The 7,195-nt window shown below is 36.1% G+C and overlaps 1 long non-coding RNA gene across 1 annotated transcript; it reads right to left on the reverse strand.

The window, feature by feature from the left end:
* Nucleotides 1-2,100: 2,100 nt before the first annotated feature.
* LOC125268207 lies at nucleotides 2,101-4,705 on the reverse strand. Its single transcript, XR_007184831.1, has 6 exons — nucleotides 4,388-4,705; nucleotides 3,612-3,644; nucleotides 3,370-3,508; nucleotides 3,129-3,275; nucleotides 2,940-3,036; nucleotides 2,101-2,814 (listed from the first exon to the last, which is right to left on the reverse strand). It is a non-coding gene; the product is annotated as an uncharacterized LOC125268207 (long non-coding RNA).
* Nucleotides 4,706-7,195: the final 2,490 nt, after the last annotated feature.

Genomic DNA, 7,195 nt, shown 5'->3' on the forward strand with positions numbered 1-7,195 from the left:
ATGTGCCTGATTTTGATGCCGGAGAAATACATAAAGCAAGTTTGCCTGTGAATGCTTTATATAAATACAATATAGGTAGGTCTAAATCAGAGTGATCACTTATATCAATGTTATATGTATCATCATATCATCCAGCCCTAAAAGGTGGATGTTTTTTAATAAACACTGACAAAAACTGTATAATATGCAGAATAATAGATGGTAAATATTTAACTGATGAGTTATCAGTATAATATATAAATTCAAAATTCAACATATTGACAAAATTAAAACAGCAAATCCACGTTTGGCTGCCTGGAGTCCAATTGTGTTGTAAATATATATATAATGCTATTTCTGCATTCTGACTTATTTACACTGTTAAAGAGTTGGATTCTCATGCTAAATATGGCCAAAGTTTCAAAACACGAGTTGGACGTATGACGGAGCATTTCTGTGCCAAAAATCCAAATCCTCACAAACTTTGGGGTCTTTTTTTCGAGTATGGGCCTGTGCGACATCAACGGGGTCGGAATTCCTTGTATGGCCACTTCTCCCAGAAGGGCGTGCACGCACACGTCAACCAGAGCGAGAGAGCAAGAGCACGTCCATCAACGCGCTTTGTTCGGCTTTACGGAAGTCATCAGCAGCACTGCACAGGATGTGCTCGAGAAAGATTTGTCACTTTGTTTTTAGACCACGAAATCAACAATGTCACCAAAGAAGTGTGTTTTTGGTTGTGAGGGAAAGATAACTCCCAAAGATCCCAGTGGAGCTGAGAGATTTGTGCTCAAGCATTACATTGATGCGCTCTCAATATTTGTTATTAAAATAACCATAGAAACTGATAGTTTCAATCACTTTTTTACTGGTTAAAATGAATGGAGAATACCTTGTGTTTTTTCCGTGGCTGCTCGAGCCCTCAGGATCGGCGCTTATGGCTTCATAAACAAGGCCCAGTTCTACGCTGGATCTACAGACCATTTGAAACTGGAAGATGGAGCGGTCACAGCAATAATGATCCCGGTTATGAGTTGGAACCGCAGGTGGTGAGTAAAACTGCTTCAAATTTCTGCTTCAAATGTCTTGCAGATGATCTCTACACAAAAGCTGCTCTTGCTTGTGACAGCTCGTCACTCTATCTCCGCTCACTTGACACGCCACCAGGCGCTCGGCTGTTTTCGGAAAGACTTGGTACACTCAAAAAAATATTTAACCCCAAAAGTTAAAACTTATGTAATTCAATTGCATATAAAAATTTCCATCCATTTTAATTACATAAATCCAGCGTAAAAAAGTTAACTTTTACTTAAGCTTCCCCATCATGTTCAGTTCACTTGAATGAATTAAATAAAGGTTATGTTAACTGATAAACTGCAATTTAAGCTTGTGTATTACATAAAATTTACTCTTTTAATATAACTTATTCTTACTTGCTTTATATAACTACCTTACATTAATTTAAATAAATGGTCAAACACATGTTATATTCATAAAAATTTATTGTCTCAATTGCTGCAGGAATAATAAGAAACATCCAATCTGACAAAAAAATAGAACACAATGCAGTATTTCACAACTGTTTACAGCAATTTTGTGCCTTCTCCCAAACTAACACAATGGTTATGGCTCCTTGTTTGACTTTTTAGTTTTAAGTCTGTGTGCCAAAAAGTTCATAGATCAACAAGGAACCAAATATCAACATCAAGCATTATTTTCATATATTCAAGGTAACATTGGGATCTCTCTGCATAGTATGATAGTCAAACAATCAGGACACTTGGGGAAAAAAAGAAAAGCAATCTAAAGGATTATATTTGACTTTACATATAACAGGTTTTCTGTTGTCTGTCACATTTCAGCATTTAGACATTCAGTAGCCCAAGTGTCCTACTCACAAGTTAACTTCCTGGACAAGGAATAGCACAAGGGCTAACATCTCTGTTAAAAGGGTTAGTTCACCCAAAAATTAAATTTCTTTCATTAATTACCCACCCTAATTTTGCTCCAAACCCCTAAGACCTTCATTAATCTTCAGAACACAAATTAAGATATTATGTGTGTACAACGTCAACTGCATAGGAGACTGACATAAAAGGGAAGAAAATTTTGTATAAAGTCGTTATATTTGTTTTGTTTTTTTGCACACAAAAAGTATTTTTGTCACTTCATAACATTAAGGTTGAACCACTACAGTCACGTTGACTATTTTAGCAATGTCTTTACTACCTTTCTGGGCCTTGAATGTGGTAGTTGTGTTGCAGTCTATCTGAGGTCAGATAGCTCACGGATTTCATCAAAAATAACCTAATTTGTGTTCCAAAGATGAGCAACGGTCTTACGGGTGTGGAACGACATGAGGGTGAGTAATTAATGACAGAAATTTCATTTTTAGGTGAACTAACCCTTTAAAAATATCAGAGTTAGAGGAAGCCAGAAGGTGCATTAGGTGTAGTCTCTTGATTTGAGTAAGTGTCATTGGTTCATAGTGTCATCGATCATACGGTCTTCAATTCAATGTTTTAGTTTTCAAAGTTTCTAAGTCCTTCCAGTGGATCGAAACATCTATGTGATGTCCTAAAATCTAAATTTATCAGTACCTTTTGGAAGAATTCAAAAGTGAATTTGAGACTCGGAGCATAGCTTGATTGCGTAGATCCAATCCAAACAGCAAACAGCATCCAAAGGAAAAACTCCTAAGTGTTGTAGTAGTTTTAAATCCTCTGTTGCTACGCCAACATCCACTGGCTCATCCTCAGCGCTTTCTTTAAGGGTCACAAAAGGGCCCAGAGTGGTCTCAGAAATTCCTCCCTCAGTTCCTTCAGGACTGCAGTCCTAAGCAAGTAAATGAACGAATGAATAAATAATTAACACCTTGTTTAGTTTCACTGAAATATTGGCAGCACACAGCAATATACTATATGTGCAGGTCATTACAAAAATATATATACTGTACAAACCTGGAATTCTGGAATAATTCTGGAAAACTGGAAGTGTTGTAATGTCACCACACAGACTCTTTATAACACAGTCTCATTTGAAGTGTATATCTTCGCACTGAAAAATATGACACAATATTAAAAACAGTGATTGGTTATAGTTCAATCTTTGTAATTAGTTCCAAAGAACTGTAACGCAATTCACCACACCTTGTCTGCCACTGCAACGTGTGTGATATCTTTTGTCCAGAAGCTCCTTTGCTGCTGAAAACTTTAATTTGATTAGTGTATCTGTCCAGCTGCTATGAACGTTGACAGAAGTGGCTCAGTCGTTATCCGCATTAATTCTGCTTTTATCTGAGAGGAAAAAAGGAAGAAGGAAGAGATGAAGGCCTACTGTGGAGGATACTATTGTAATTTACAAAAAAATGTAAATAACAAAAACACTTACTTAATTTACTGTGAACATGTTGACTGAATCTCTCCTCAAAATGTCCAAGTTTAATCTTAGAATGTTTCAATTACTTAAACATACTGGATACTTCTGTGATGCTTCTCACACACTTTACGTTGCCACAAAACTCACATATCTGAAGTCAAAAAACAGAAAATCGACATCAACAAATTTACAAAGAAATGAAACGAGTAAATTTTAGTTTTAATACAAGAAATATGAAAAAATATTTCACATACCATAATTGAGTTATTGTCCCACTGAAGAGGTTTCTGAAATAGTAAAGATGACATACACTTGATTATTTATACATTTTTAATGAAAGTACGACTTGAAAATAATGCATGTTCCCTTTCATGGACACGACTTTTAACAGGATTATTTTTTTTTTAGTTTATATACAGTTGAAGGACAAACACACTCTGTCAATGTTTTGGTATATTTCAAAACTATATTTCAAGCAAAGTAAAAGGCACATAGAGATGACAAAGCAGGTATATATATATATATATATATATATATATATATATACACACAGTGTATATACACAGTGTATATATACACAGTCAGTTGAATACATATATCAAAATGATCAAATTTACAAATACTTTTAAGTCAATAGTATAGGTAACGTATTCATTAACGTAGATAACTTATACATTAATTGAAGTGTGTTTGAGCAACGTTTTGGCTTATTTGCAAAGCGTAACGTTATAACGTTAGCAAAGAACGCTAAAATGACGAAGCTGTTATTTAAAAAATAATTACGTTATAACAATAACGCTATCTAAATGCGAATATGATGCACGGTGCACCGTCAAGTCAACAGCATAACGTTATCTTAAAATGATCACAGTTACATATATTACTCCTTTTACAGATGAGAAGACCTAAAATAAAAGTTAATAACGGTCAATTCGCTTTAGCAAAAATGCGCCTTCATGCTAAAACTAAGAAAAACTATAGAATAAACATAAAAATGGTTATTGTTTAAGTTTTAATAAACATATCTTACCTTGTTAAACATCCACATCTATTCATCCAAATCCTCCTTTTCGCCGAGTCAGACAGTAGATCGCCATTGCGCCTTCAGTTGTTGTTTTTGGAACTCAGGCTTCAGTGAGCATGCGCAACACTTGCATTTGCGCCTTATGGCAACGAATTAAGTATAGTTTATGTAATTTGATCAGGTTGGTCTTGGATCCATTTCATTCATGTTGTATTAAAGTAATTTGGAGTAATAATAGGTATTTTTATTAGTTTTTAAATATGTTTTATTAGATTTTTTTGCTTAATTTCAAATAGTGGCAAGAATCATTTTTTTGAGTGTACAGCGTGTGTATCTTTTATAAATATGATAAAACTAAAGACTTTTTGGCGATATGAAGGATGCTATTCTACTCTATAGGTACTTAAGTGCCCCCCCCCCCCCCCCCCCCTTTAAGAAAAATAACCGTTAGATTGCAAAGTAAGAAAGAAATTACAGCATTTTACACCTCACAATGAATATCAGTCAATTTTGCTATGGTTACTTTTCTTAAATAAGAAATCTTGATGACATATGCAGCCTTCAAATGCGACCTCCAGAGGACGCAGCCTCTGAAATGCGATGCAGCTCCTGTCACCAAAGGAGTGTGTTTTTGTTTGTAAAGGGAAAGATTACCTTTTACAGCATCCCAAAGAACCCAGCTTTAAGGGAACAGTGGATGAAGTTTGTTTTTCCGGGGCAGCAACGGAGTTGTGCGTGTATGTTTGTTCCCGGAATTTCAATGCTTTGTATTGTCCCAGTTCGCTGCTGGATTTGCAGATCGCGGGTGGTGAGTAAAACTGCATCAAATGTCTGTGTTTTGTTGGCAATCGGCGCACAAGTGCATAAAATGTGAAAACAACATGAACATTTTTGTTCCCCTTTTATTTATAATGATGTCGCAGCTTGCAGACAATCTCTATGCAAAAGCTGCACGCGCTTGTGACTCTTTAGCTCTGCCCACGGCACTGACGGCAGACTCGGAAAGACTTAGTACAGCGTATCTATCTTTTATAAATATGATAAAACTAAATACTTTTTGGAGATATGAACGATGCAATACTACTCTCAAGATTAACATGAGATTGGCGGAAACTGAGTGTGTTACTGTACCTACCCTTGAACATGCATCAGACATTTTTCTCTCTGCTTTATATGCGGTGCAAGAAATCACAGGAAAAGTGGTACGAGCCTTGACTCATTCGTGCCAGATCTTGCTAGCAAAACAGCGAACAAGAACATGCCCACAATAAACTGAAATAAATCCAAATGCTTTATGCTCAAAATAAGAAAACCCGCACCTGCTCACTTTAATAACTCAGTAAACTTGATCGCTTTATGAGCCAAGCATAAACAAGCCCCCTTTCCAAGCATAAGCAAAACATGATGCCTCCATAGACAGTGCTTTAGTTAAAGGTGCCCTAGATTCAAAAACTGAATTTACCTCAGCATAGTAGAATAACAGGAGTTCAGTACATGGAAATGACATACAGTGAGTCTCAAACTCCATTGTTTCCTCCTTCTTATATAAATCTCATTTGTTTAAACGACCTCCGAGGAACAGGCGAATCTCAACATAACACCAACTGTTACGTAACAGTCGGGGTGTACGCCCCCAATATTTGCATATGCCAGCCCATGTTCAATGCATTACACAAGGGCAGCCAGTATTAACGTCTGGATGTGCATAGCTGAATCAACAGACTAGGTAAGCAAGCAAGGACAATAGCGAAAAATGGCAGATGGAGCAATAATAACTGACATGATCATTGATATCATGATATTTTTAGTGATGTTTGTAAATTGTCTTTCTAAATGTTCCGTTAGCTTGTTGCTAATGTACTGTTAAATGTGGTTAAAGTTACCATCGTTTCTTACTGTATTCACAGAGACAAGACTGGCGTTATTTTCATTTTTTAAACACTTGCAGTCTGTGTAATGCATAAACACAACTTCATTCTTTATAAATCTCTCCAATAGTGTGTAATGTTAGCTTTAGCCACGGAGCACCATCAAACCCATTCAGAATCAAATGTAAACATCCAAATAAATACTATACTTACGCGATTAGACATGTTGCATGACGAACACTTTGTAAAGATCCATTTTGAGGGTTATATTAGCTGTGTGAACTTTGTTTATGGTGTTTAAGGCAAGCGCGAGCTCTTGGGGCGTGGAGCACAAGATTTAAAGGGGCTGCGTACCCTGAATCGGCGCATTTATAATGATAGGCAGTTAAAAAAATTAATAAAAAAAAAACTATGGGGTATTTTGAGCTAAAACTTCACAGACACATTCAGGGGACACTTAAGACTTATATTACATCTTTTGAAAACATGTTCTTCAGCACCTTTAAAATTGCTGAACATAAGTGTTTTGTGTCTGTAATATTTTTTTGGTCAGAATAGCGGATACCAAACATGCGAGATACCAAAATGTTGCTATGGTACCACAGTGTTTATCACAGTTTCAGAAGTGAGTCGTGTTCCGTACACACATGGAACGATAATTTAGGTGACTCTTTCCCACCTTTACATGCAGTTGTCACTCTTGAAACTTTACAGTGTACACGTGGCCATTGCAACACAAAGTACTAGTTGTATTCTAAATGAATAAGAGTGTTTGCTTGTGTGAATGATTCAATGACTCATTCATTTCTTATGTAACTGAATGAATCAGTGTGCTTAAAGGGTTAGTTCACCCAAAAATGAAAATTCTGTCATTAATTACTCACCCTCATGTCGTTCCACACCCGTAAGACCTTCGTTCATCTTCGGAACACAAATTAAGAAATTT

The sequence above is a fragment of the Megalobrama amblycephala genome, linkage group LG5 (assembly GCF_018812025.1).
Source record: "Megalobrama amblycephala isolate DHTTF-2021 linkage group LG5, ASM1881202v1, whole genome shotgun sequence".
In the NCBI taxonomy this organism is placed as follows: domain Eukaryota; kingdom Metazoa; phylum Chordata; class Actinopteri; order Cypriniformes; family Xenocyprididae; genus Megalobrama; species Megalobrama amblycephala.